Here is a 21,105-nt window from a genome sequence, read left to right on the forward strand (position 1 = left end):
AAAAAAAAAAAAAAAAAAAAAAAAAAAAAACAAAAAAAAAAAAAAAAAAAAAAAACTGTTTATTCCACATTTTTTAAGAACATTATTTTAAATATTTCATTAGAATTTTTTTCTTCTTCTTCTTCTTGAAGTCGAATTTGATTTATATTTTATATATATAAAGCTCTCTGAAAACTAAATAGTCGGTCAGGCCATAGTTATGCATTTAAAGATTTTATGGTGCTCCTCTTTCCGGTGCTCTTTTTTCCGCCTACTGTTTTTCAAAGGCCTCATCGTCTCGTGAAATTGCTTTTATTTTCCATAATAATATGCAATTTTAATTACTGCCGTGAGTTTGCAACTGTAATTCATAACTGTTACGTCAGATTAGCTTATCCTTAGCCAGCGCCCTCTATGCTAGTTCTGAAAATGGAGTAAAACGTCCTTACGAAGGAAAGCCATTGTTATGGCAAAATGGATTAAGTTTGTGATCTAATTTTTGACCATTTAAAAAATTACCCATTGGGTGCATTTTCTGGGCACATTAAAATTTCCAAATGTATTCATTGATTTTGATCATTTTCATCTAAATGGAGAAATCTAGACAACTAGGCTTTTTTTTTAAAAATTTTTCAATAACATTTCTAAATATTTTTAAGTAATTAGTCAGTTCTAAAGACCAGATATATCTTTACGTCAAAATGGCATATATAGTTTAAAATTATAGCTTTTTCTTTCCTTAAGTGTGAGGCACTTGAACTACTGTAACCGTTTTTTAATACTTTAAGAATAAGACGTAAAGATTAGAGAACCAAATCGCTTCGATTAGAGAACCAATCGCACATAAAAATTTCCAAATTTATTCATTGATTTATATCATTTTTATCTAAATGGAAAAATCTCGCCAAATTAGCGTTTTTCCTTTTTATTAAAAAAAAAAAAAACATTTTAAAAAATATAAGTATTTTGTCAGTTCTAAAGCCCAGATAATTCGTTACAGCAAAATGGTATATATAGTTTAAAATTATGGCTATTTTGCCTGTAGTGTGGGGCACTTGAACTGCATTTTTTTTTTTCCTTCTCTTTTGTCGTTGTTGTCGAACGAGCTTCGAAAAAGGTTGTTAAAACAATACGACATAAAGATTGGAGAACCAAATCTCTAGACCACCCTCTAGACAAAGAGAAGGCCATGCGATTTGTAAGGAAATGTTTCTTGGAGATATCAATTTAAAATGTCGGACACGTTTCCGGTGTCACTACAACACCTCACATTTTTTAAAGGTAATGATGGAAAAAGAACTACTCAGCCTAGGGGAGAAATAGGATCAGCCATCAGAAATGTCCCCCCATCATAATTCTTTGTGACAGCCCCTATTACACCCCCTAGTGGTTTGTTAGTTGAAACCGCAGGCTCTGGAATATGAGACGGTACTTCCCCCCTGCAGTTATGCGACCTGCCACAAACAGCAGACGATGGGGTAGTTTTAACCTCCCATACATCCATGACAAAATGTCCCCAGAGAGGCCTTAAGATCACCCCCCTCCATTTTAATTTTTTATTTTTAATAATTCTCTTTGTTTGTAAATGTGGGATTGACTGTTTAATATTTCATTCATTTTTAAAGATGTTGTCTTTGCATGTTAAAGATAAGCTCTACAGAGCTGTTTTTCAAAAAGCTCGTAGAAATGAATCATGGAAAAAAGAACATCGGTAAAAAGAACACTGTTAAAATGAGCATTTGAGCACTGTAAAAATTAGAGAGCATTAGATTGTAAAGAAGAGCACTGAAAAAAAGTACTACCTCATTAACTATTATGTAAATTTAATGTCCGACTCAATTCATTCATTCCACTGAACATGAATTTACAGTAATTAAATATTTTTTTAAATCATAATTACATATTTTAATAAAAATTAGTTAACATGCAAAATTTAATTCGAAGTATAATTCGTCTTGGGAAAAAACTCGCCATTCGTCTGGAGCAGTGGCGGTGACTATGGTTACGAGGTTTAACTATTTCAAGTAAGAGAGGTTTCGGCTGGAGTCGGTGGGCGGAAGGGAATCAGGGAAGAGAGATGCTCCCCTCTTTGAAATGCGATATTTCTTGTTTCCATAGCAGCAGACAGTTTTAGGCCTTGGGGCGAGGGGTGTTATTTCTATAAACAAACTATAGACTGAACGGAACTTTTAATACTTTATGTATTTTTAATTGTAAATACAATTATATAATGTATGAATAGCAGAGTAGTGGTGGCTCAGGAGATAGAGCTCTCTCCTGCCAATGAAATGATCCTAGTTCGAATCTCAGATTCGAATTCCACACCCAGCTCGCACTGAACACAGTGCTGACGAAATATATCCTCAGTGGTAGACGGATCATGGGCTAGAGTCTCCTTGTCGTCAGGTTAACCGTGGGAGGCCTCCGTAGTTTTCCTCTCATGTAACGTAAATGTGAATTGGTTTCATCAAAAAGTCCTCCACAAAGGCAAAATTTCTCCTAATATATGATCCAATAGTTTCCTTGTCTTCTGGATTGGGTTCAAAATTACAAGGCTACGAAATTTAACATTGGCAGTCGTAAACTCACTTAAATAGTTTATCAATAAACAGTTATCTCATCGGGGATAATCTTTCGATGAGTTAAAAATATTATCAAAAAGTATTTCAATTTAATACAATAATTTTGAAATAATTTTTTTTGCGTATTATTGCATCGTAATACAATAAGTGTATTCAGGAAAATTTAGAATTGCTTATGAGTCCTAATCAATTTATTTAAGTGAGTAAGGTACCTTTTCGGAAACTTTAAATTAAACCTCTCTCTTATATGTTAAATAAATTTTAAATTTTACGAGCTATCTAATTACGTTACTAATTACAATAATACTACTACAAATTACATTTAAAATTACAAAAAATTCGAGCTCTACGACCCGAATCGAATCGTTCGATACATATACCTAAGCGATACTTAAAGAGGTGCTTTTTTTTTCGGTGCTTTTCTTACCCCCATTCTTTCTCTACATTTTTTACCGGTACTTTTTTTCTTCTTCTTCCGTGTGAAGTAATACTTTTTACCTAATATTATGATTATTATACACAACTTTTGCGATTTTGCAAATTATTTATCACTGTTAGGTTAGGTTTTGTCCACCTCTTAACACAACGACATAATGACGAATGCCAACTAAATTATGAAACGGCGCAAAAAGTCACAGCTTTTGGAAAATTAATTGCAATCGATCGTTGCTTTTATGCAACAGAGGGTCAGTGGAATGTCAACATTTATTGACGTCTAATAGGAAAATAATGATTTATTCAAAAGACATTCAGTAAAAAATTTATCCGAAGTCTACATTCACCGGATAATGCTGACATTTACATGATTTCGAGCATTCCTGTTACTTATGTATCACCTTTACACATTGTACCAGTTATAAATGTTACCCCATATATTTTTTACCAGTTGATGATTTCAGAATTTTTCTTTCTCCCCTCCTGTACCAGAATGACTACAAATATTAAGAACATTCACGGGATTATATCCTTGTTGCATTCACTCAAAAAACGTTGACATTCCTCTGACTTTAGACTTTTACGGTATTGTAGGGATAATCTCCTTACAGTGTACGCTTAAATTCAATTACGTAATAAACGTAACATAATTCGTTTGTTACGTAACAAACTCTACGTATTGTATTCGTAATAAAAGTTCCAGTTCATCTTTGAGTACCTGTTCAATATTTCAGAATTTTAATCACTTGCACCATTCAAAATATGTTGTTATTGTTTCTCATGCGACTTGCCAACCAATAAGCCTGCTTGGTGAAAACAAGCGAGTTTAAGACAGAGGGTACGTTTCTTGTTCTTTAGTGGCGCTATCTATGGCCTAGATTATGACTTCACCCACACACATCACAGCCCGTTTATAGGGCAAATCCGTTCATACAACCATCTATTCATGGTTATAGTGCCCTCTGTGGAAAAAAATTCGACTTCGGTCACATACAAATGTCACAGATTGCTTTACAAAGAAGAAACATTCACACACCATCCGTCCATCCGTAGATCGTAATTTTGACCTGAACCAGAGAACGATCAAGCTTAGATTTAGTACCCCAGTGGTATTCATTTGTTATGGAAATATGGTGGACTTTGTGACCCGACAAATTTAAAGTAAACCAGTCACCATTTACTACACGGGGAGTTTTTGGCTGGTGGGAATCAAACTCAAGATAACCTCATGGACATGGGTCCAATCCCCTACCAACCAGGCTATCCCGACCCCCATTCAAAAGTAAGAACATAGTGACTAGGTGAACGTCGACGTTCATCTGTTTTCGGACTTCAACTGTAACATATGCATCATTACTATGCAGTGAAGGGTTAAATTCAATAGCCAATTAAATTATATACTCTACGCATCGTTCCAGTAATAAAAGTTGTACTTTAACTTTGTTTCAGTTCCAGTTGATGATTTCAGAATTTTTCTCTTTCCGCACTTGCACCATTCGGTCTCTGATGAAAACCGTTCTTGCACCCCCTCCCCCCCCCTATTTCGCATCTCAGATGCCGCAGCGCCGTCTGTTTAATTTACGGTGGACGTTCTGTGCAAGCTGGGCTAGCATCATCAATTAAATTTTCCCCTTTTCCAATCTTTCGTAATTAGAAGGAGTGTTTAAGTAATGTTCACCAGACACGTGATGCTGCGAGCAGATACAGCCCTACACCCGCCTGTACCCTCCCACACGTGAAATGTCACGTGGGGTAGGGAACGGATAAGGAGGCTGAGGTCGGGTAAAAATCTAAAATCTATATAAAAGGAATGTTAATGGGTCTACATAGTGTTTGGTAACGGTCGCAGAAATAAATAGCTTTTCCTTGGTTAAATTACATTAAAGGCCGCTGGCTTAGTAACTGGAGGCGAAGAGAGATCTTTATGAACCTTAAATTGTGAGATTCTCGGCATCTTTATGTTTACTGGCCTGTCAACGGAGCCTTTTTCAATGATCTCAGTTTTTACCGTTTATTTATTTCAAGAAACATATCTGGAAGGCAAAGATTTTTCGAATTTTATACAAGTTAGTGAAATCACTAAGGTTTGGAATTGCTGTTTTTGAATACATAGTTTTTGATTCGCGACTTAATTTAATGTTTAAGTCGTTAAGTTTAAAGGTTGTTTTACCAGTAAAATACTATCGAAAGTCGGCCCGAATTTTAAGGATATTTAAAACAGAAAAAATAGCAAATATTATGGATATTTCTTGATGTTTACATAATTTAATTTTTCCTCTATGTTTTATGCTACGAGTAAATAGAATGCTTAAATTGTAGTTAGTTATAATTTTAACTAAAACAAAACTTTAAAAGCCGAAAATATTTTGAACATTTTTAAATTATCTAAAAATAAGCAATTTTTAAATTGATATTTTTTCCTTAAATTTTAGCTAAAACTTATTTTTTTCTAAAATTGCTTTCATTATTTTTTTGAGTGGAATTAACTTAGAATAAACGAGTTTTATAATTGGGTTCAAAGATGTTTCTATAGTTGCAGATAGGAAAATGAGCAAAAACTAATCTATATATATATATTTCTCTTACACGGCGACAAAAAAAAAACTTCATTACAACTTCCCGAATGGCAACGCTAGAAAATCGACCAATGATTGCCGCTAAAAATGTCACATGCCAAATCTAGCTGAGATGACTCAACATATAGCGCTTTTAAAAACGGAAAGTGAAATAACCAGAGAGAGCATAATCTAGGCAGAAATGAGTAGCCTTTGTCGATAGATCTCTATTTTAGTATTTTGTCGAAAGCGCTTTTTTTCACGAATTTATGTATTACGAATTTATTTGACGATTTTTGATTTATATCACGAATTTATTTGTTTTACTAGAATTTATTTGTTTATGCAGGTTTTTCCATTGCAATTCACTTATTTCAATTTTTAATAGACTTAATTATAGCCAAAATTTTAACCTTTTTAAAGAGATATCAGTTTTAGAAATTTTATCTTAAGATTTTATACTATAGCACATTTCTAATAGGTTTAACGAATTACATGTCATTTATTTGAATTCAAATTTATTTTAATGACCTAGTATTTACTAAAAAGATGTAATTTTTTTTTAAGAAAAAGTTGTTATGTGGATTTGAATGATTGTTTTGAATTCTTAGAATTTTGTGCATTTGCAATGTACCTATGTTAGTAGCGAACGAAGCGATCTTGGTTTGCGAAGCAAACCATATAAGATTGCGTGGCAATTTTCGGGGGTTGGCGAGCGTTAGCGAGCAGGGGGCGCAGCCCACTAGTTTAATAAAAAACTAAAACAAATTTTCGATCGATCTTCTGACTAAACTTATTTATAGTATTTATTTCAGGTTGGTTTACTTGAAGTCCGTAACTTGACACATTTTCTGAACCAGCGTTTCAAAAAAATTTTTTTTTTCGGAACCCTTAATAATCGACTTTTTTTAGATGGAACTCTAAATTTTAATGAATAAGTTTCCTCAGCAAAATTACGAACACATTAATTTAAAAAAAAACTTAATAATTTAAATTTTAATAATTATTTAAAAAGTGAATAAAATTTGTGAGTGAATAAAAAACATGTTGTTTATGTTATGTCATGTAGTTATTTTTTTCATCATGATGTTTTATTAATGTTAGTCTTAAAATTACGTTCGCAGATTTGAAGTGGAATGTTGTTTAGTTTTTAATTTTATTTTAGCTAATGCATAAATTGGAAAACTTGCACTTCAAGAAGAAGAAGATCACAATACCCATACATGTGACCGGTGACGTCAGCTCCTGATGATCGTTCCAGATGAGCGTGTTAAAGTTCAGCGAAGTTTTTCCACATAAGTCAGAATGTAAATTAACGTGAAGTTTAAATACATCTCAGTATCACACATCGAATTCGTTGAAATATAATTTTTCTAGTCTACGTCTCTTACTTAAATTAGATTTATTATTTGTTTATGTATTTTACATATTTTTGTGTGTACCTGGCAACTTAATTGCAAAATAGTTTATGTTCAATATGGCTTCATGCCTGTTTTCGTGTTAAGTGATATAGTGAAAGAATTAAAATTTTTAAGAAAGAATCTTTGTGTAAGAATGTAGAATGTGTAACTTAAGAGAATTGATACTTGACAGGCTTCTCTTACTATAAATGGAATGGAAAGAACAGTTGCAAATGTAAGCAAAAGCCACGTTTCAACAACCAATCAGATTTCAGATTTCACCCTAGTGTAGTAATGATTAAAGAGCATTTATAACAATCAGTGCCCTCATAATTCTGCTCGACAATTTTATGTTTCCTTTAGTAGTAGTATTCAGTAAAATCTTGACCAAACCTTTCGGAAATAATGTTATTTATTTATCTACTGTAAAACGACTAAGACTATAATCAAAAACATATTCGATTTTGTTACATACGAAGAATCGAATAACGAATCAAATTTCCAAATCTAAATACGATATTCCCAAAACAAAATTAAAAACGGTTACAAATCATTGTTAAATATTTTCAGCGAGGAAGCTTTTCATTATAAAACTAACGTTCTATTTCAATATTAATTGATAATTCGAATTCCATTATAACGAGAACATTCTTCCAAACGAATATTTTCCCAGAACTAATTTCAAAATGTTCTAAGAAAACTTGCTTCATTTTACCCCATCAAATATGAAAAGATTAAAAATAAAACAGGGTTAGCCAAGAAGGAGGGTTTTAGTACACTTCAATTTAAAAGCGTCTTCTGCCTCCCTCCCCATTTTAACTGTTAACCGCACTCTCTCGTCTATTAATGAAAGGCGAAGTTACTCACTGATGAAATAGTAGTTTTAAATACATTTTAGATGCTCTGGGATTGGCGTGATAAACGACCTCTTGGCGCAATTTCGAAAAGACTTAATGGAACATGAGAATCATTGGTAGCTGTCATCTGCTTGCAATGTGGAAAGATAAAAATGAGATCAAAGGCACGCAACGTTATTTGATGCATCTTTTCTTGAAGCCTTGGAACATTAATTAGAAATAAAGATTGTAATTTTACAGTTATTTATTTTTTTTCCTTCAAAAAACTTATTTAAATGAAATTATTTTTCTTCAAAAATTACAAACTTTGCTCAACTTGATTTATGATAAAGATATTTAATTCATTCTAAAATTTAATATTTGATGTAAAAATGATTAATTCCTGAAGAAAATAATTAAATCTGTTGTAACATTAATTAAGGATTGTCTTATAAATTAATCTATTTTTTATTTAAAATTGGATGATTTCAATTCTTTTGTTAAAATTTAATTAAAAATCTGTTGCAACCATTCTTGAGAATTGTTTAAAAAATTAGTCTATTTAAAAAAGTTATAATTAAGAAATAAATTATTATTTTTTTATCTAAAATTGATTCATTATTTAATTCCAATCTAAATAAAAATCTCAAAATGCATGGTTAACGTTATCAGAAAAACTTATGCATTAGTATACACTGTAGAATCTAATCTTTCCAAATCTTTGTAGTAAATAAGAAATGCCGGTTCTGCTATATCATTAAGCATTTCTTAGTGCGACTTCAGAAAAACTTGAATAGAAAAATCATTCTAAATTTAGGCGAGATAAAAATGAAATCAAATTGATTAGAAATGAATCAAATTAATTAGAAATAAATATCGTAAATTTATAGTTATATTTTTTCACATTCAGAATTTATAGTACCAAAAATTTGAAAAGTCTTCAAAGTACAAACAAATAAAAAAATATTAAATTTTTTGAGACTTTCTAGGCTAAGAAAAAATTTTAAGTTGAAAAAAACAGGTATATAAAGAGTAACAGAAGTTTGAACTTAAAAAATGCTTCAAATTATTTATGCTTGGATTAAAATGTGAAGTTTCTTAGACTTAGAAAAGTTTTCAAGTTGTTTCAACTCTGAAAATTTTTAAAATTTTTGGTACTTCTACTTTGATAATTCTAAAGTTGTTTGAGCCTGGAAAAATTCTGAAGTTGCTTGATCTTAGAAAAATTTTTATATTTTTTGTAATTGTTCATAATTTTTGAAATTGTTCATACTTTGAAATGTTTCGAGGTTTTTTAGACTTAGAAATATTTATAAACTGTTTGTACTTAGAAAATCTCTGAAATTATTCGAACTTTACAAATTTTTGAAGTTGAAAGAAATGGGTATATAACTAGAGGCAAATTTGGACTTAAAAAATATTTCAATTATTTGTACTGAATAAATAATTTGAAAAAAAAAATATTTCAAATTATTTGCATTGCAAATTCTGAAGTTGTTTGTACTTAGATAAAAATGTGAAGTTTTATCTAAGTACTAATGTTCAACTCCGTAGCTTTGTAATTTCGAACTCAATCTAGAAGACAAGGGAACTCCTGGATCAAATATTGGGAGAAATTTTGCTTTCGTGGAGGACATTTTGATGGAATGAACCCACATTTGCGTTACATGGAGAGGAAAACCACGAAAACCTCCTACAGTTATCATGACGGCAGGGGGACTCGAACCCATAATCCGTCTACCACTGAGGATATTTTACGTCAGCACAGTGAACGATGAAAGCCGGATGTGGAATTCGTATCGACCAGTCATCGCTGGGATTCGAACCCGGTTCACCTCATTGGAAGGCAAACGCTCATCCCCTAAGCCATCGCGGCTCGATATATTTGATTTAAAAAAATACTATCTTAAAAAAAAATCTTTTAACTTTTTTTTTTAAACATAACTTCTTACCAAAAACAGAAGAGATTTAAGTTCGAAATAAGCGGCACAACTTCTACATAAAAAGTACATCTTAACGATCAACATAAACGACAAATCCCGCAGAAATTTTAATGAAAGAAAAGATCATAACGCACCTCAAAACTAATAGTGAAGGCAAAAGAATGGCGAAAGTAAAAATACCAAAAAATAAAAATATGAGGGAATTCACACCGAGGAACAAACCTTACAAGTGCCGGTGTCATTCAGCTATTGAAATTTGGTTGTTCCCTCTTTTATCACCGATTTCTCATAAATTACTTTTCCAAGTTTAATGAGTGGAGACAGCCAACAACTTGACAAAAGTCCCCGTTTAATAGCGCCAACAACCCTATCTTATTATATGTATGTATGTGTTCTTCAAAGAATTTTTCATTTTGGGGCTTCTTTGGCTTGGAACAAAAGACCCCCTTTAGAAAAGAAATGAGCTCTGGTGGCAACGAATCGGGGCCCTCTTGAGTGCTTTTTAAAAGAACTCTTCTAGTACCGGCAGTACTTCGGGAATTTGAATATGACGAAGGACATGTGTGAATTGCTTTTTATCTTATTTTCATCAGAGCCAGAAGACCGCAATTGAAGATTTTTATTTTTGGCATCCCTTATTTGCTGGTTCCCGATTTTTCTGTTGTGGGATTTTTAATTTCGAACTTTTGGCGGTTGTAAGGAGAGAAAGGAGTTGATGTAATTGGCAGGATTCCGAGCTTTCATTTACAAGGTGCCTGGAGGAATATGATTTCCTTGTTTACTGCCAAACGCGAAAAGGGTATTGGAATTTTTAAGGGGTCAGATAACTTGCATCCAATTTTGTGGAAGCAAATTAATAATTTTCAGAGTGGTTTTCGAGTATTAAGGGAACTCTATAAACATCCCATCTAGTGTTCGATTTCGTTATTGTTTTCACCAGTTTTAAATGTTTGAAAAAAAATTGTTGAAACGTTACGGTAATTAATATTGGTTTGCATTTTACATTTGATTACGAAAAGTCTCATGAAATGCATAACTGCCATTTTGAAAAATTTGAATAAAACAGGTGGAAAAAAATTAAGAACAATTGAAATCTATAGAAGAAAGTTCTAAGTAGTTAGCTTAAAAAGTTATTTTTAAATTGAATTGAAATTTCACGGGTAAGCTTTTGCATTAGTCTTATTTAACTATACAACATTAATTTAGTTAGCTAAGTTATTAAATTTCTCAGATCCTTTTGCAGAGTCATTAAATATGTAGATTTACCAATAGATATACGGATTAAATGACAATTTTTGAATTCTTTTTTCCGAGATGGTTTCAAGTGTTAACTAACAATCAACTAATAATCTTAGAAATTCTCTATTCTGTCAGCAAGTTAAAACGCCAAAAATACGTTTGCTATGACGCGTCACACAAAAATCAGTATTAGAGGTTTTTAAATTTCATCAATTGGAATCCTACGGACAAGGAATGAAATCAATGCATAAACTTCGAGTCGTGGTGGATCAGGAGATAGAGTGTTCGCCTTCCTATGTGGTGAACTGGTTTTGAATCCCAGCGATGTCTGGTCCATACGAATTCCGCACCCGGCTGACACCTACTACAGTGTTGACTTAAAAAAACTTCTTCAGTGGTATCTCCTTGCCTCCCGTAAACGTAATAATGGGTTAGAGACCCCTTGCAGTCTGGTTAATCATGAGAGGCTTTCGTGGTTTTCCTCTCCATGTAACGCAAATGCTGTATAGTTCCATAAAAAAGTTCTCCACAAAGACAAATTTCTCGGATGTAAGAATGAAAAAATGTATACCAATAGTGAAAAACGGAAAAACAGTTATCCATTATGTAACAATGAATAAATGTATTCCAACAGTAACAAACGACAAATTTTTTTTATAGAGTAGTATGGATACTTTTTATTTGATATTTTTTCGATATTAAGCATCAATACTAAGTCAGTATTCCAAGCTAATTAAATGTAGCTGCCATGTAAATTCTAAGTAAACATTGGTGCTAAAGTTCTGCTTATAATTAAATACTTGAATTCTGATTTATATGAACCACAATAAGCTACATTCAACGTAAGCTTATGCTTTGTTTAGTCTATTGCTTTTGCTAACCTCAAAATATATATAACGAAAAGTATATTCAGTGATTGCAGAAGCAGGTAAACGGGTTTACTAAAAACAAAGTAATATTAAAAAAATCATTTTCGTATGATAACAATAAGCTCTCTCATTGATCAAAATTTTACTCTGAGTTATGAAGAAGTGTCAAGAGTTTTCTTTCGAAAATTTTTCAATGCTAAATATTGAACACTGTTATGATTCATCTACAATAATACATAATAATAGGCATCGCTGTTCTAGCCTATTAAGTAGTTAAATATAGAGATGCTGTACAAGTTTTAAGTTAAATATAGTTGGTATGTAAATTTTTAGCTAAATATAATTGCTTTCTATTATAAATTCCATTGGATAATAATGCAATTTCTATTATATAATTAAATATAATCCTTCTTAGAATTAAATACTTGAATTCTGGTTTATCGGTACAGTAATGAGATAAAATACCCTTCCTCAGGTAAAGCTTTGTTTGAACTGTTGCTTTACTAAACTCAGTGGCGCGACAGCCCATAGAGAGGCAAGGCCTACTGTGCCCATCTCAGTTTTATTGACCTTGGGTTCTGGGGTGCGGGAGCAGATGTTCCGGTCAGGTGGTCAGCCGAACGCGGAACCCCCAGTGTTTAGTTCCCAAGCATGCTTGGTACTCATTTATCGACCCACTGAAGGGATGGAAGGCTGAGTCAACCTTGCCCGGCCCGAAGATCGAGCCAGGGACCTGTGGCATGACGGCGCGAAGCTCTACCGCTCAGCCATCGGGCGTCGAACTATTGCTTTGGTCAACCGAAAAAATATGTACAACTGTCAAATAAAAGTGGAATGCAAATAAAAATCGATATTAGTATTTTACTATCGATAGGCCGGACGGGCCATGGCAGAGCGGTTAGCGTGCCTGACTGCGAAGTCAATGGCTGCGGGTTCGAATCCCGCTCATGAGATGGATGTTTCTTCCTATGTGTTGTCCTCTGCTGTATGTGAAGTGTGAATATGGCCCACCCTATGAACGGGTATCTGTGGCAGTGCGGCGTGAGTAATGTTGCTCGCCTCCGTGACTTAGGTTCACAGGTGCCCGCTAGGTTGCGTTAAATGAGTAATATTTCCGGCATCTTCCCAGCTGAAGAACGTAAAAGTTCAGTGTCTACCATTAGAAAAAAAAAACTATCGATAACAAAAACCTAAAACATAATCAAAATTAAGTATCGATACTGAATGAATTATAACGATGTTAGTATCGATACTTTTCTTTTGATACTTCTTCAATGTTAAGTTGTTAAGCATGGATTTTCTGACCACGGTATCTCAGACCGGTAGATAACCCCTACAAGTCATTGATGCAGGGTCCTATACTGGTGTTGTTGCCAAGTATCTTTCGATATTACGTCACTGTTCTAACCTATTCGAATTGACAAAAAAAATCACATTGACACATAACACCACCACTTTTAACTCGAAAACATTCTCTAAATAAAAGACAGGATCATGACTAGAGAGAGAGGGGAGGAGTGCGCAGATCTTCACCCATGATGTCACCCATGGCAATACGAGATCTCCAACAGCCCATCAAGGCCAGAGACAAGTAAAGCGGACTAATTGCCCCATATTGAGGCCTTTCTTGATATTCTTTTGTGTCTTTTCCATCATGCTAGATAATAAGCGAGGGGAGAAGATGATGATTTCGAAAACCATGCGGTTCATATGACGGTTGCAGTTATATGGGGGGAGGGATGGCTCTTTCCTCATTGAAGCGAAGAGTCATCACTTGCGATTGTTGATAGGGCTCTTTGGGGGTGACCATTGATACGAACAGGAAGAGCCGCGGAGGATGCTCCATTATGATATCTCGTGGCACATGATGTTTGGGAAAATGGTGAAGCCACAGTTAAGAACTTGAAACCCAAGGTCACCATGAAATTAATTGTTTTTCACTATCAAACACGGATCACAAGAAAAGATGTGTACAATGCGATTCTTGAAATAGTTTAAATTATTTATAATCAGCTTATGGAATCGATTAACTCCATTGAGCTTATTTCAAAATAGACCTTAAAATAACCAGTCGTCACGTGGCATAAAAATAAAGCGGCGACTTAAATAAACAACCAGACATTTTCTCAGATAATTTTTTAAAAAAAAATCTTTTAATGATAAAAGTACATTAGTACCTCTATTCAAAATTATTGAAAATTTTGATCCCTTAGAATCATCAATTTGTGATGGAAGCATTCATGCGGAAGAATATTTCTTTAACAATTCACATAATTCAAAGTTGCAATGTATATGTTACTGTGAATGACCGAAATAGGTGGTTGTTGACACCATTGCTAAACGTCCGAAATATAGACTGGGTCTAGTTAAGTGCCACTGCCCGGTCTACATTTGCCCGGTATGCCCTACATCAATGTTTATTAATGTCAAATGCCACTGCCCAGTATGCATTTAACAAGTTTTTCAAACATTGAGGTTTCTCTTAATCTATCCTCAACAGAGATTAAAATATCGAATAAATAAAATAATATCAACGAATAAATGAATATCAAATCGGATATAACAAATATTTCGGACATTCACCAAGGCGACTGTGTGATTGCTGACATTTCGAATCTCCCCTGATTTGTATTAACCCTCACTATCACTGATCAAGTCAAACGTTTTAGGCAGTACAATCCATATGGCTGAAACAACTGATTGAATTTAATGATTAGAATAAACTGACTCTATAATCCATAGATTCAAATTCATTAAGAAGATCAGAAGAATCAAATCGATTGATCCACTGTAAACTTATTCAGTCAGTTGTTTCTTTTACAAATTAGTAAATCAATTATTTCCATCCCATTTTTGTAATCAGGAAGAGAGTTGAGAAAAGCGAATCTACATATGATTCGAATCAAATGAATGAACCTGTTTTCCCATGTGAATCGAATCATCAGATTCGATTTTTCAAATTAATGTAGTCAAAATGTTGGATTTTTGAATAAGCTTACCCGAATCAATTAATTCAATCAGTTGATTTAATAAAAAAATAAGTTTAAAATTATATGGATCGCATAACACAGAGCGTTCCTTATGATCAGTAATAGTATAAGGAATCAAATGAATCAGTTCATTTATGTGAATTGAATCTTCATATTCAAATTTTTAGATTAATACATTCGAATCGAGGCGTTTTAGAATAAATGTATTCGTATCAGATAATTGTTGATTTAACAGTTAATTATATGGATGATAATATATAATTAATAAGTATTATAAGTTGAATGAGTCAATTAACTGATTGCATTACACAGCGTTTTTCGTGATCAGTGATAGATTTTGGTTTTACAAATCAGCTGATTATGTACTTGAATTGATAGATTTCTGAATAAGTTCATTCCAATAAACTGATTAAGTCAGTTGATTCGATTATAAATTAGTTAAAAAAATTTATTAGTAGATATTGATTTTACGTGTTAAATTTTCTAGGTAATGTGGACCTCAGTTGCGAAAATTTTAGCTTGTGCTATTTTTCAAAATAAATAAATTACAAATTTTATGAAGAAAAATGACCTTAAGAAATCATAAGATTTCTTAATTCATACAATCGTTAATTTAAGGATCAATGGTTTTGAATGATCATTATTTTTTTTCTCAATCAATATACTTAACTTTTTAAACAGATCCTACTCTCTGAAAAAAAATCAAATCTGTTCTTGCGACAGGTGTTTAGTGTACGGTAGTCACTTTCTTTACTGCATTAATACGAGGAGATTTGTAAATTAGGTTTTACTGATCAAAATATGATAATTAGATTTTTCGACTAATGTTTTCACGCGATCGTTTATTTATCGATCATGAGTTTTACATAATTATTGAATTTTACGAACTAAACGTACATTTTTTCTAAAGGTTGCTTTCCCTGAAGAAGTAGCAGCAAAAACAATTTCCAAACAGGCTCGTACTCCACTGTATAGTAATCAGTTTTCTTCACTGCATTAATACGAGGAAATATGTAAAGCAAGTTTTACAGAACATGATGCGTCAATGAGATTTTCTCAACCATTGCTTCCACGCAATCGTTTATTTACCAAACATTGGGATTCTTTATCAATCATAATTATTGAATTTTACGAGATGGACGTACATTTTTTCTAGAGGTTGCTTTCCCTAAAGAAATAGCCGCATAGAAAACCTCCACTCCAAACAGGTTCATACTCCACTGTATGGAAATCAGTTTGCTTCACTGCATTAATACGAAGAAATATGTGAAGCAGGTTTTACAGAACATAATGCGTCAATGAGATTTTCTCGACTATTGCTTCCACGCAATCCTTTATTTATCAAATATTGGGATTCTTTACTAATTGAATTTCACGAGATGGACGTGCAAAAAAATGAGTTGAATGTTCGACACTTTTCTGATAATAGCTGTCAAACTTTACACTGCTAGCAAATTATTTCTGTTCAAAAATTTCATACACTTTTTGGTATTCCTTGTAGTATTAAAAAAAAGAAAACATTTTAAAGTTAGAAAAATATCTCAATGGTTGTCGCCATCGTTTTCCTATCATTTTCTAATTTTACTTTTTAACTTTAACTGTTAAATAAATGAAGGCACATAAAAACATTAATATATTAACATATTGTCCGATAATAATATGCAACTATAAAAATGTCCTTATATTTTATTAAATGAGAAGCCTAATTTCAATATATTTTTTATTTATAATTATAATACCAATTTTTTTGCATATATTACCACTAGGAAATAAAAATCTTAAGTGCTAATTACTAAAAAAATTTCTCGCTAAATTGGAAGAATTTTTTCGCATTAATAACTCTTATTTTTGAAGTTCAGGGTTTTATTTTCTTTGACCTTGTGCATTTATTTTTTCACTTCTGTTTCAAGTCGGCAAAATTAAAAGTTCTTAAGCGTCTAAACGAAAAACATGAAACATAATTTTATTCACAGCTGGATAAATTCTTCCAATGCATTTTATAATTAATTTGATGTCACCTTTATATTTTCTGCAATAAAACATGAAAAATTGCCTTTTCTCATTTTGTGTTTTATAATAATTCTGGCCGGTCGCTTTCGCGTAAGCTGATGATAACACTATTAAATTTTTGCAATCAGATGAGAAGAAAATCACCTCAAAATAAATAAAAAAATATAGAAAACAATGAATGTATTGAAATAAGTGTAAAAAAGATGTTAGTTACACGCGAAACAATTTATTTTTAAAGCGAGAAGTTGACGTTGCTGACTGAAATCAGTTGCTCGGAGCGGTCTCTGCAAAGGAGTGACCTAGCCCTTCTATTCTCTTTTTAGACTTGATGTTCTTTAGGTAAGACAATTAAAGACAATTAAAGAAATATCTTAACTATAATAAATAACTTGAACATAGCTCTTTTTAAACATTATATTTATAAAATTATTGGTACGAAAATCATTATTTTAATTAAAGACCTACCCATTAAAAATTACATAATAATAGCTTTTCAAGTAAACTTCATTTGTTTTGTAATTTTAATTTATAAAACAATAAATTTTCGTAAATCAAGTGCTAGTACAAAAAATTAAAAATTTATTTAGTTTTTGTAGCTAGCACCATTTGTCCACAATTCCAGTTCATTCTTAAGCAAGCCATTTATGAATTAATGGTTATGAAAATAAAAGCATTTATGAATTAATGGTTAAGAAAATAGAACCATTTATGAATAATTGTTGTGAAAATGAAAACATTTATGAAAATAATGGTTATGAAAAAGGTTATAAAGAATGATTATGAAAATAAAAAAAAAGTTATGAATTAATAATTACGAAAATAAAACCACTTATGAATTAATGGTTATGAAATTAAAATAATTTATGAATCAAGAGCGAATTCAATGCTAAATTACTTCATTTCAAGAAATAATGTAATAAGAAATTCGAATAATAGGTAGTTCATAATATCGTTGTATAAAATTGAGTCTGAATAATCTTCAGTTTGTAACATCCACCAATTGAAACGTTCTATAACCTTCCACATTTACTCAATTTGTTATCAGTACCAAAAATCAAATAATCGTGTTTATTACATCGACTTATTGAAACATTCGATAATCTTCCACATATATTTTATTTTCATCAATGCCAAAATTCAAATAATCTTGATTATAACATCAACCTATTGTATTGTAACTTTTTATAATCTTCCTCATTTACTTTATTTAGTATCAAGAAACAATTCAATCCAAAATTGCATAAATAGTTTGTATTAGTCGTATACCCCCAATCATGTGCAATAATCTTCTGTTTATAACATCAACCTATTGTAACGTTTTATAATCTTCCTCATTTACTTTATTTAGTATCAAAAAACAGTTAAATCCAAAATTGAGTAAATGATTTGTATTAATCGTATACAATAATCGTATACCCCCAATCGTGTACAATAATATTTTATCTATAACATCAACCTATTGTAGCGTTTTATAATCTTCCTCATTTACTTTATTTAGTATCTCCAAAATAGCATAAATAGTTTGAATAAATCGTATACAACAATTGTATACCCCCAATCGTATACAATAATCTTCTGTTTATAACATCAGCCTATTGTAACATTTTATAATCTTCCTGATTTACTTTATTTGTATCAAGAAACAATTCAATCCAAAATTGCATAAATAGTTTCTATAAATCGTATACAATAATCGTATACCCCAATCGTAAACAATAATCTTCTGTTTATAATATCAGCCTATTGTAACGTTTCATAATCTTCCTCATTTACTTTATTCAGTATCAAGAACTAATTCAATCCAAAATTGCATAAATAGTTTGTATTAATCGTGTACAATAATCATATACCCCCAATCGTATACAATAATCTTTTGTTTATAACATCAACCTATTGTAACGTTTTATTATCTTCCTCATTTACTGTATAGTATCAAGAAACAATTCAATTCAAAATTGCATAAATAGTTTGTATTTATCATGTACAATAATCATATACCCCCAATCGTATGCAATAATCTTCTGTTCATAACATCAATCTATTGTAACGTTTAATAATCTTCCTCATTAAATGATTTTTTTAAAGCTTTAGTATCAAGAAACAATTCAATCCGAAATTGCATAAATAGTTTGTATTAATCGTATACAATAATCGTATACCCCAAACGTATACAACAATCTTCAATTTATAACATCAACTTATTGAAACGTTCTAAAAAGTCATTTACTTTATTTTATTATCAGGAATCAGATTGAATACAATAATGCAAATAACCTTGTTTATAACATCGACCTATTAAAGTGTTTTATAACCTATCTCATTTACTTTATTTACAATCGAGAAACAATTCAATTCAAAATATGAATAATCTCCAGTTTATAACATCGGCCTATTGAAACGTTCTATAACCTTTCTCATTCACTTTATTTATTTATTTTCTTTCTAACCAAAAGCAATAAAGAAAAAAAAAACGTCTTTATCGCCAAAAATTGCGCCACTTTTTCGTGAAATAATGCGGTGAAAGCCCTTTCGTTAAAGGCACTCGTCTGTTACTGAAGATTTGGGGAAGAAATGTGGAAGGGGCGTCCGGGTCGTTGGGACATAAATCCTGGGTCTCTAGGCGAGGGCGGTTGGCTTTTAGCGCCGTTGAAAAGCCCCGCGCTATTAGGGCGGCAAATGGGGGAACTAGGAAAAGCACTTCGCTCGCTATTTAATCTGATTTTGTAGGACTCTTTTAGTCCTTCTCCTTTTTACCTTACGAGGAACTGTATCAATTCCAGGTATCAGGTTAGGGGCCATATATGATATAAATTTTGAATTTATTTCATACACTTTCTAGTTTTGGAAGCTAGATACTTTTTTTAATATTGCGCTTTTGAAAAATTACGTATTTATATGAAATAGTTAAATTTCATTTTGAACAGTTCGTTTTTACCATTTCGGTTCAATAGATATTTTAAAGTTTAAAAAATTATTCACGGTTTATCTACTCGTTCAGATCATGATTTTTTTTAAATGATTTTTTTAAAGCTCCGAAAAGTATGGTAAAAATGCTTTTTTATTAAGGAACAATATTACTACTATACTTGATATTTCTTACTAATATGTTTCAAATTAATATATAATTATGATATAACTATTACAAAATAATTACTGAAAAAATAAAACCATATTTTTTTCTGTATGGCACATTCAAGGTAGCAAATTTAAACAGACAAAAATACAAAATGGAGTAAAGCCACTGTCTACCACTCGTTAGTTGTATATACTCACATTCGTAGCTGATTAAGATTAGAATTTAATTAAAAACAGTCAAATTAATTTCACAACTATTTTCCTTAATTTCAATGCTAAATTAAAATGTTTGAATATTCTATTTACTGAAATTTTAAAAAATCGTATTTTGAAACATTATTTTAATGATTACTGTACAGGGTAGAACTTTTGTATAACGAGATAAGTTCAGAGAAATTTATACATTACAGTAAGTCAGTAGATTACAGTAAAGTCAGTACATTACAGTAAATTAAAGTTTGATATGAAAATACAGGTACTAATAGGATCGGTTTGTTTATCAAGAAATATGATAAAATTTTTACCTTAACTTTCCTCTGAAGTCTTCCATCTAGATGTAGGCGGTCAGTAAAGACCAAAATCCACTTTAGCATTCGATGCAGGTAGGCAGGTAGGAGAGACCAAAATCCACTTTAGCATTCGATGTAGGTAGGCAGGTAAGAGAGACCAAAATCCACTTTAGCATCCGATGTAGGTAGGCGGGCAGAAGAGACCAAAATTCACTTTAGCATTCGATGTAGGTAGGCAGGTAGGAGAGACCAAAATCCACTTTAGCATCCGATGTAGGTAGGCGGGCAGAAGAGACCAAAATCCACTTTAGCATCCGATGTAGGTAGGCTGGCAGAAGAGACCAAAATCCACTTTAGCATCCGATGTAGGTTGGCAGGTAGGAGAGACCAAAATCCACTTTAGCATCCGATGTAGGTAGGCGGGCAGAAGAGACCGAAATCCACTTTAGCATCCGGTGTAGGTAGGCAGGTGGGAGAGACCAAAATCCACTTTAGCATCCGATGTGGGTAGGCAGGCAGACTATGTAGTCTGCAGAAAGTAAGACTCCAGACAATCATGCTACAAATCCGATACAATTGGATCCTAGATTTAAAAGAAGCAAGCTATAACAAATATAGTAGTGCACATAAACAATTAGTGAAACTCTAAATAAGTAAAATGTAACGTTACTGATATTTAGAGA

General features: G+C 32.0%; 1 long non-coding RNA gene across 1 annotated transcript in view; it reads right to left on the reverse strand.

Annotated features, from left to right (window-relative positions):
* The window catches only part of LOC139425977 (uncharacterized), a 260,368-nt gene continuing 239,263 nt past the window's right edge, over positions 1–21,105 (reverse strand). Inside the window, exon 2 of the long non-coding RNA XR_011637185.1 lies at positions 1–55. This is a non-coding gene — a long non-coding RNA (uncharacterized lncRNA). The remainder of the gene's footprint in view (positions 56–21,105) is intronic.

Source organism: Parasteatoda tepidariorum, chromosome 7 (assembly GCF_043381705.1).
Source record: "Parasteatoda tepidariorum isolate YZ-2023 chromosome 7, CAS_Ptep_4.0, whole genome shotgun sequence".
NCBI classification, from domain to species: Eukaryota; Metazoa; Arthropoda; class Arachnida; order Araneae; family Theridiidae; genus Parasteatoda; species Parasteatoda tepidariorum.